Below are 10,739 nucleotides of genomic sequence, written 5' to 3'. Positions count from 1 at the left end.
CCTCCTGCCCGCGCCCGCCCTGCCCGCTTCTCGGCCGCGGGCGCGGGGCCCCTTTAATCTGGGAGAGGACTTTCATTTTGCGAGTCGAACCTGTTGACTGGGCCAGGGTCGGTCCCCAAGAGCTTCTTCTTCGATTTCAAATATGCATGGCTTAGGGCCTTCCTTGTGGCGCAAGGGTTAAGACGCAACCTATGAAGCTATCCTCCGCAGCCACTGCAGCACGAGTTCGATTCCCGGCCAGCCAGGGAGCTACCCACATGGCGCAGCAGACCTCTCCTGACTCGCCCGCTGCCCCCCTCAGCAGTGTATTTTGTCAGTCTGCCTGTTCTGATCCCCACTCTGTCTCTGGTGGATCCTCTCGCCCCCCATCTCTGGCCTGTACCCCAGCTCTTGTATGCATAAATAAATAAATCTTTTTTAAAAATATGCATGGCTTAACCTTGCTGGAATAAAGCCTGACACGTCGGCGGGGGGAGGGGTTGGCGGGGGGGAGGGGTCGTGGCCTTCCAGACGCTGGGAAGACGACTAAGAAACCCACCCACACACCCCGCTCTGTCTCCAGACCCTTCCAGGAACCCAATAACTCATCCAATCTGTGCCCGGCTCCCCCCGTCCGTCACCTCTTGGTAGGAGGGAAGGTGAGTCTGGCTTACAGGGGGGTTTATGTTCGTGGCGGGGGAGACCAGGGCCGGGAGCCCTGTAACCGGATTCCCGCGGCGCCCGAGGCCTCGGGTTGTCAGGGCTGGGGCGAGCGGCCTCGGCCCACCGCCTGCAGGCGCTACACACACACACACACACACACACACCGGCGCCAGCCGGCTGTGAGCACCCGAGACCCTTGGGCTCCCGCGGCCTCCGCCGTCTGCAGCCGGGGGAGTGTCCCCACTGCTGCCCTGCGGCCTCTGGCGCCGCGGGGATCCGGTTTCACTCACACCTGGGTTCCAGTCTTAGCTGGATCATAGACCTGACTGGTATGCCCAGACCTATGCCTTTCTGAGGAAAACTGCAGTTGCAATGTGGAGACAAAGGTTTGCCCAGCGGGAGAGAGGAAGCAGAAAACTGAGATCAACTCGGGCCCAGTTCCGGGGGGCTGTGCCAAGACTGACCAACCCTCTCGGAGAGGCACATCGACCAATCCTGGGAGGCAACAAAGGTGCCACTGCAGAGGCCTAGCTCCTGGCCAGGAATCCCCTAAGAGTTACCAATCCTCTTGCAGCCACGCCCCCAGAACACAGAGGGCAGACCCGATTCAATGCTCCTGAATCTTTCCTTTGCCGAAACCTAAACTGCCCTCCCCCATCTGTTCTCTTTTTCCTCTGGGGGTCTCTCCCCCCAACTTTGTCCCTTTGTTATAGAGCAACCCCAATATTAAACGGGTTCCTGGCTGTGGGTCCTCACCCGCGCGCTTTAAAGGGACTTATGAATACTCTACTACAGACACGCAAAAGCGTTAATAAAAGGTTTATTTACAAGAGAAAAAGAAATAAGGAAAATATACAACTCAGGGAGAAAATAGGGAAATAAAGTCTTTAATGCGTCCTACCCGATCCGACGACCTGGAAACCCAAAGTCACTCCCAGAGCTGGCCAGACGCTCTCAGCTGGCAGAGAGCCAAAATGGAGAGCCCCCCCCAAAGCCCACGTGTCTGCCTTTTGTATCCACCTGGCTGCTTAACCCCACCCTCAGGTCCCAGCCACCTTCCCTTTGGTGGTGATGGGATTTGGAGTTCCCAGTGTCTTTGGCTTTGACCTGGGGTGGGGGTGGAGTCCACAAAGCCTATATGGAATTTGCTTTGGGACATCCTTTTCCCCCTAACACCTTCAATCTACAATTTTTCACACACACACACGGGAAATCCAGAGCCTTCTCAATCTACAATTTTTCACACACGCACACACACACACACACACACACACACGGAAATCCAGAGCCTTCTCTGAATTCTCTTAGCTTTCCCATTGCAGAACTAAGCACAGAGAAAGACAGACAAGAATGGAGCGGGTAAGGGGAAGGAGGATATTTGGAACCAGTATAAATAACGCATTCCTGCACTTGGCTGTCATTTGGGCTACAAGAGCATCAGGATTCCTGAAGACACAATGGGCTCACATGCTTTCTAGGCAATAACTTCTTTATATTTACACCCCTTAGGGGAGAAGGTTTGGAGAAGTAAAAAAAAAATTTAAACCCCACAAACAAAATAATTCATCAGACACAAATGTGTCAGTCTATTAGACTGAGAAACCCCAGCCCTCACCATGGAACAGGAACTGAAGGACAGAGGAATGGACAACAGACAGGTTCTCTGAGCAGAGCCCAAGCTGAGTACAGGCAAAGAAGTGGTCTGAGGAGGACTGGACTGAGCCAAGGAGCTAGAATTGCAGCTACACTGAGTAGGAGAGTCCTAATCGATGGAGCATAGCTGCAGAATTCACAACCATGGCATAGAACCTCACCACCTCCTGGTTGGGGCTGCCCTGAGCCAGGCTGAACCCATTTTTTTGGAGGCAGTGGCCACTCCCTTAGCTGAAGCTGCTGACCTTGTAGGAGTGATCCCAGAGGCCCTCACACAGGACTGTAGTGGGGAAGAAGAATGCAAACATGTAACAAGTGACCCAGCTGGACACTTGTTAAATCCCACAGAGGGAGAGAATGCAGATACAGACATTCAGCTTCTGAGCTCAAAATTCATTTGTGGAGGGGCCTCCCTGGTGGCCCAGCGGTTGAGCACTGGGTTGCGAAGCTGCCCACAGCCTCTGCAGCGCTTTTTCAATCCCCGGCTGCTCCCCGGCCACCAGAGGAGGGTCCCACATGGTGCGCAGACCTCTCCTGCCGCCCGCTGCTCCCCTCAGCAGTGTACTTCGGTCCTTCTGCCTGCTCTGCTCCCAGCTCTGGCTCTGGTGAATTCTCTCACCCTCCCGCGCCTCTGACTGTACCCAGTGCATGTATAAACAAACAAATAAATAAATTAAAAAAAAAAAACTCATTTGTGGAAATCCTCACCCAATCCCAGGCTTCAAACCCTCCTGCAAAGCCCATTTTCATCTTTCCATTCCCCAACCCTCACCTGAGAACCAGCCCCAGCCTTTGTGCCAGTTAATCTTGCAGGTGTAGGAAGTGCAGCAATCTTCCCCCGAGCACTGGCAGTCCTTTGCATAAAGGCACATCAGAAAACATGCTTTGTGCCAACTCTGGCTCACCTGGGTGGAGGAGGAGAGGGAGGGTTCTTCTCAACTGGGGTATTGGCAGCCACAGACTTGACTGAGCTGGAGGATAGCCTGCCGGGGAGGGGTGAGGTGGACCTTGTACCTGCTAGATCCAAGGCCCCAGGTTGGGTGAGGACTCGGGGAGACAGTTGTCCTGAATGCAGTGGTGCTTACAGACAGGCTCCATGAGGCCACAGAGCTCCAGTTATAGTTGTGCAGGAGAAAGGTGTCCTTGTGCAATCCTGGCTGGTGTTGACAGAGCGGCAGGTGCTCTTCTTCCAGGAACTGCACAGGGCAGGAAAGGCACAGGACTCACTGCTGCACCCCCCGCAGCTGTCTGCCACTTCCAGTCTCTCCCCATTTGGTTGACTCTCCTGCCCAGAAAGTTTGTCCTAGGAATGCCCACTGTGAGGGCCCCTCTTGTGCTTGACTTGTAGGCCCTCCTATATTGGGAGAGACTCAATCACAACAGTGTATCAGGGGTGTGGGTGCCTGGGAGAAAACCTCTGGGGAAGGGGCGGGGAGGGTGAACAATAGCTGTTATTTATAATACTTTATAAAAATGTCTTGATTCATTAAGGAATAATTTTTTTAATATTTATTTATTTATGCATGCAAGAGCTGGGGTGCAGGCCAGAGATGGGGGTACTGGGAGGATTCACCAGAGACAGAGTGGGGAACAGAACAAGCAGACTGACTGAAATACACTGCTGAGGGGAGCAGCAGGTGAGACAAGAGAGGTCTGACTCACCATGTGGGTTTCTCCCTGGCCGGGCAGGGATTGAACTGGTGCTGCAGAGGCTACAGATTGCTTCATAATGCGGTGCTTAACCCCTTGCGCCACCAGGGAGGCCCCAAGGAATAGTTTTTAAATATCTATTATGCTGTTCAATATGCTGGAAATATATCAGAGAACCAAAAAGACAGAAATATGTTTTCATGGGACTTATATTCCAGACATGGGAAACAGTAAGAAATTGAAAGAGGATAAAATGATGTGTCAGGATCTGACCAATTACATGAAGAGAATTACGGCAGGGAATGGGAATGTAAAGTGTGGGGTGATTGTTGACATTTTAAATAGGGCTGTTGTGAAAAGGCTCATTGGAAGGTGACATTTTGAGCAAAGGAGTAAAGGAAGTGCTATGCAGCAATATATGTTGAATGACTTTATTCTTGACAAGTATTAAGATCTCTGTCCCTGCTAGGGGGAAAAGGATGTCCTAAAGCTAATTCCATACAGGCTTTGTGGACTCCACCCCCGACTCCAGACCAAAGCCAAAGACACTGGGAACTCCAAATCCCATCACCACCAAAGGGAAGGTGGCTGGGACCTGAGGGTGGGGTTAAGCAGCCAGGTGTGGTATAAAGCCAGACACTTGGGCTTTGGAGGGGATCCCCCATTTTGGCCTCCCACCAGCTCACAGCGTCCAGCCAGCTCTGAGAGTGCCTTTGGGTTTCCAGGTCGGCGGATTAGGTAGGACACATTAAAGACTTTATTTCCCTATTTTCTCCCTGAGTTGTACATTTCCTCAATTCCCTTTCCTTTGTAAATAAATCTTTTATTAACCTTTTGTGTGTGCCTGTAGTGGAGTATTAATAAGTCCCTTTTGAGCATGCGGGTGAGGACCCACAGCCAGGCAACCCATTTTATTTTATATCGGGGTTGCCCTATAACAGTTTGGCACCCAACATGGTTTCCAAGCTTCACCCGTGGTTGACCAGCCCAAAGTAATTTTTCTTGCATTGGTCACCATAAAGCTCACTAGGTCTGCCCCTATAACAGCATTATTCATTATTTTAGGAAACGATGCCATCAAATTATACTTAGTATATCTTTTAGCATTTAAGTTGCCAACAGAGTACACCTGTGTCCATCTTCATCAGTAGCTGACTCATTCGTAGTGATTTTGTGAGTAAAAGGAAACCTGTGCTATTTTATTATGCTTCTAATATAGCCAGACCAGAGATCTGAATAGTGAAAAACATATTTTATTTTATGTTGCTATTTTAAACTGCTCTTTCATAAAGAGAGAGTTATATTGATTTTTTTTATTTAATTGTGCAAATAGGTTCTATTAGCATTGAATTTCATTCCAGGACAGAAAAGAGAATCTGAACAATATTTGTCGAAAAAGGAGACATGGAGGGCCTCCCTTGGTGGTGCAGTGGTTGAGCGCTGGGCTGCGAGGCTGCCGGCAGCCTCTGCAGCGCTGGTTCGTTCCCTGGCTGCTGGCGAGGGTCCTACAAAAAAAAAAGGAAAAGGAGACATGGAGACCAATAGGGTTGCCACAGACTGGCATACATTTTTACAGAATGTGTGACAGCACCACACCTATGCACTGTGGCATTACCAGTAGGGCACTTCTCTTCTGCCCTTGGCACTACAAGGGACTGGTACACAATGAAAGTGGAAAGAGCTGTCCTCCACCATAGATGTCACCCTCTAACGCCCTGGAGCTTCCCACCCTCATCCTACCCCTCCCTCACCACAAGGACCTGGCATGTCTATTTCTCCTGTGTCCATGTGCTTCTCTGAACCTCAATTTCTCATCTGTGTCATGTAAAGGAAAACATCTACCTACTTCAGAATACCAGCAGGAACACAGACTTGTGTACAGAAAACTTATGCCACCTAGTAGGTGCTCAATAAATGATTAGTGCATGGTATTGCTGACGTGGTGTGTGGTGACCATTTCTGGAAAGGCCATCCCTAAAATCACCTCAATGGCTCCCCCCACCCTTCCTCCATCCTTCCCGTGGCAAAAACTCAGGATGTGGGATGTCTGACCCCTCAGCCCTTCCCCCACCATCCTGATATCCTCTTACCCCTTAGAACCAGCCCTGTCCCCAGCCAGAGCCACATGCCATCCTCCCCTGCTCATGCAGCTTGTCCTCAGGGCCTGGCTTTGTCTTGTGGTGCTTGGCACCCATGCAGATGTTGAGCCGCTCCACCCTGTCCAGGGCACTGCCCATGAAGGCTACCCAGGCCAGAGGCAGCACAGGTGGTCAATCTCTGGAAATTGTCTTTCTGTCCCTGCAGAGGGAGCTGTGGTTAAGGAGACCAAGGTCCAGGGAGAGAGAAACCCTTTCCTGGGTGAGATCCTGTTCCTTCAGTGCTGAGGACCTGAGGCTCCTGAGGCTGAGATAGAGAAGGTTGGCAAAAAGGTCTCCCTTACCCTAGAGCATTCAGAGGGAGATGAAGTGTTCGTAGTTGGACCTAGGGGGACTCTTCCTAAGTTGGAGGAGATGCTTTGCACTTTCACCTTCTCTCTGGACTTTGTTTAAGAAAAGTAATTAAATAATGCAGGCCTATGCCTTTGCCCTGCCCCCCTGAAAAGGGCCGGGCCACACAGTGCCCTCACCCTGTGTCCAGTTAGACCCTGGATCACCTGGCTTCCCAGACCAGTTTGAATCCCTGTTAGCCTGGGAAAGGCAGTGACCAAGAGTTCTCCAGAATGGCATGAGGATCCAGTGAGGAAACACACAGTATGGTGTTTGTGTAAATGATGCAGAAATGGAATTAATGGAAGTTTTTTTAGACCTTCCCTTCCCTGTTCTCTGAAAGTCACTTCCTTATTCCATCCCGTGGTAACTCTGGTCTCCTCAGTTCTCTCTGGGCTGATGCACCAAATCCCTGCCTTATCCTTCAAAATGCAAATGAGAGACCCTTAGGAACAACATAAAAGTCCCTGATGTTGGAGAGCCAACCAGACCAGATTCACACTAAAAGTTAAGAGTCATGGGAGGCACCTGGCAAAAGTGATGGTCCCCTTCTCTGTTCATTATTGCCTCTCACCCCTTCTTACTACAGATCTGTTCCTTTGGTCTCATCAGTGAAATACCTAAGAGTTGATAATGGAGATCCGCCCCTCTCCTCCATCATCCCCGCATGCAGATGATCATGAAGCCCCAGCAAGGGTCCCTCCAAAAACCTGGAATTCATTTCCCTTGGCTCTGTTAGGAGTCATTTTCTTCCCCTTCAGTTCACCTTCCCCCACAGGAGCCAGTTATCTTTGTAATGAAAGATAAGCCCCTCCTCTCTGTATAAAACCCACCAAGTCTCCCCAGCATCCCTGTCACTCTTCCCTCCCTAGGACTTCTTGCCTGCCTCCCCTTGGTTGCTGGGAGCATGTACAGCTGTCTGGAGTGGCCTCTCTCTAGGCTAACAATCGCTCCCTAGACTGTTCTCAGCACAAGGTGAGTCTAAGAGCTCAGAGAAGCACAGACTGTAATTTCCCCACTCACCTCTTCTCCTTTTGCTGTTCCTTCTCTTCCAGACCCTGCTCCCTTCAAGGCTCCATTAGGCAGTTAAATTATTCATTCCTGTTTCTATTCATCTCTTTATTTGTTAACTTATTCCAGGATCCACACATTCAACATTCATTAAAATCTAACGGAGTATAGAGATCTGAATTTTTGAGGCATCCCAAGTGGTTCTTGAAGCTAGCTGGAGGGGCATAAGGCATGGTGGGAAAAGCCCAGGCTTTAGGGTCAGGCCCTGAACTCTTGAGAGCTCTGTCCCTCACACAACCTGAAAAATATCCCTGAACCTTGCTTTCATTTTGCTCAAGAAAAAAATGGTTAAGAATTATATAAAGAAATGCCAGGCACACACTGAGCAAGTTTAAATGACAGCTATTAGGTTAATTTATGAGAGAGGGCCTCCCAGATGGCGCAACAGGTTGAGCACAGCGCTATGAAGCTGTCTGCAGCCTTTGCAGCGCCGGTTCGATTTCCGGCCAGCCAGGAAGATTCCCACATGGTGTGGCAGACCTCTCTTGTCATGCTCCCTGCTCCACTCAGCAGTGTATTTCCTCAGTCTGCCTGTTCTGTTCCCCACTTTGTCTCTGGTGAATCCTCTCACCCTCCTGCGCCTCTGGCCTGTACCCCAGCTCTCGTATAAAAATAAATCAATCTTAAAAAAAAATGTTGTGAGAGAACTTCTGAACACAGGTAGGAGTTGAGGTACAGAAGTCAAGGATCACAGAGAAAAATTATCTCAAATCTGATAGATGATATCTCACCATCTAGTATTCTATGAACAATTAAGCAATTTCATAGCCTTTTAAAGAATAGTAATATACTGCCTCCCTGGTGGCCCAAGAGGTTAAGCAGCACTATGAAGTTATCCAGTCATTGCAGCAAGAGTTCGATCCCTGGCTACCCACATGGTGCAGCAGACCTCTCCTGTCTCGCCCACTGCTCCCCTCAGCAGTGTATTTCAGTAGATCTGCCTGTTCTGTTCCCCACTCTGTCTCTGGTGAATCCTCTCACCCCCCTGCACTTCTGGCCTGTACCCCAGTTCTTGTATGCATAAATGACTAAATCTTTTTTTAAAAAAATTTGTCCATGTGTCAGAACATCATTCCTTTTTATAGATGAATGATATTTCATTGTATACCATGTTTTATGTATCCATTGATTCACCAGTGAACACATGGGCTGCTTCTACCCCTTGATTATTGTGAAGAATGCGGCTCTGAACTTGGGTGTACACACAACTCTTCAGGGGAGCTTGCTTTCAATTCTTTTGGCTATATACCCAGAAAAGGAATAACCAGAGCATACAGTAATTCTATTTTTAACTTTTGAGGAACTCTCATAATGTTTTCCATAGCAGCTGCACCATTTTGCATTCCCAACAGTAGATCAGAATTCCAATTTTTCTATATACTCATTGCTTTTTTTTTTTTTAAATGACATCCTGTGGGGGTTAAGGGGTACCTTATTGTGGTTTTCATTCGAATTTTTCTGTTTTTAAAGATTTATTTATTCATACAAGAACTGGAGGTACAGGCCAGAGGTGTGGGGGTGAGAGGATTCACCAGAGACAGAGTGGGGAACAGAACAGGCAGATTGACCAAAATACACTGTTGAGGGGAGCAGCGGGCAAGTCAGAAGAGGTCTGCTGTGCCATGTGGGTAGCTTCCTGGCCGGGGATCAAACTCATGCTGCAGTGGCTGCAGGTAGCTTCTTAAGTTATGTCTTAATAACCCCTTGTGCCACCAGGGAGGCCCCTTTGATTTACATTTTTCTAATGTTTAATGATGATGAGCATCTTTTCATATGCTTATTGATCATTTGCATATTTTCCTTGAAGAAATGTATATTCAAGTTGTTTGGAATTTTTTAATCAGGCTCTATATTTTTTTAAATTGTTGAGTTGTAAGAGTTCTTTATATATTCTGGATTAACCCCTTATCAGATATATTATTTTCTCCCATTCTGCAAGTTGCCTTTTTTTTTTTTAAGATTTATTTATTTATGCATACAAGAGCTGGGGTACAGGCCAGAGGTGTGGGGGGTGAGAGGATTCACCAGACAGAGTGGGGAATAGAACAACTAGACTGACTGAAATACACTGCTGAGAGTCAGGAGAGGTCTGCTGTGCCATGTGAGTAGCTCCCTGGCTGCTGGGGGATGGAACTCATGTTGCAGAGGCTGTGGATAGCTTCACAGTGCTGTGCTTAACTCCTTGTGCCACCAAGGAGGCCCATCCCTGAGACTTTTTATCTTTCCTCACTCTTTGTTCCTAAAAATAGACAATTTCTATTTTCTACCTTTAAGTTCACAGATTCTTCTGCTGCTGCTGAGCAACTCTAGAAGATTTTCAAATTCAGGCTTTATTTTTTGGGGGCAGTTTTATTTTTATTTTATTTTATTTTAATTTTTTTTAATAGAGGCATGTTATTTATTTGTTTGTTTGTTTTGTTTATACATGCACTGGGTACAGTCAGAAGCATGGGAGGGTGAGAGAATTCACCAGAGCCAGAGCGGGGAGCAGAGCAGGCAGAAGGACCGAAGTACACTGCTGAGGGGAGCAGCGGGCGGCAGGAGAGGTCTGCGCGCCATGTGGGACCCTCTCCAGCAGCCGGGGATCGAACCGGCACTGCAGAGGCCGCGGGCAGCTTCGCAACCCAGCGCTCAATAGCAGCTGCACCATTTTATTTATTTATGCATAGCAGCTGCATTGGGTACAGACCACAAGTGCAAGGGGTGAGAGGATTCACCAGAGTCAGAGTGGGGAACAGAACAGGCAGATCTATGGAAACACTGCTGAGGGGAGCAGTGGGCAAGACAGGAGAGTCTGCTATGCCAGGTGGGTCAGCTCCCTGGCGGGGGGATCAACTCATGCTGCAGTGGCTGTGGATTGCTTCATAGTGCTGGTTGACCCCTTGCGGCACCAAGGAGACCCTCATCAGAAACTATTTAAACTATATTCTTTCTCTTCTCTCTATTGCAAACAAAGAGAACTATATTAAAGTTCTTTTCTATTGAAGGTTTTACGCTCTCAGAGTATGTTTTGTCTTTATGCGGTGAATGGCAGAACCCATTTAGAGCAGGCTGATTTGAGGGTCCCAGGGTGCCCCTCAGTCTGCCCACTAACGATATTTTTCCTTATCATACAGAGTCTTTTCACTGCTCTAAAAATCCTCTGTGCTGTCTTTTCATCCTTCTATTCCCGCCAATCTCTAGCAACCACTGATCTCTCACCCCCCCTGTACCTCAGGCCTGTAACCCTGTTCTTGT

The sequence above is a fragment of the Talpa europaea genome (assembly GCF_964194135.1).
Source record: "Talpa europaea genome assembly, chromosome: 1".
Classification (NCBI taxonomy): Eukaryota; Metazoa; Chordata; class Mammalia; order Eulipotyphla; family Talpidae; genus Talpa; species Talpa europaea.
The sequence above is the reverse complement of the archived record's forward strand: the minus strand, read 5'-3'. Positions refer to the sequence as shown.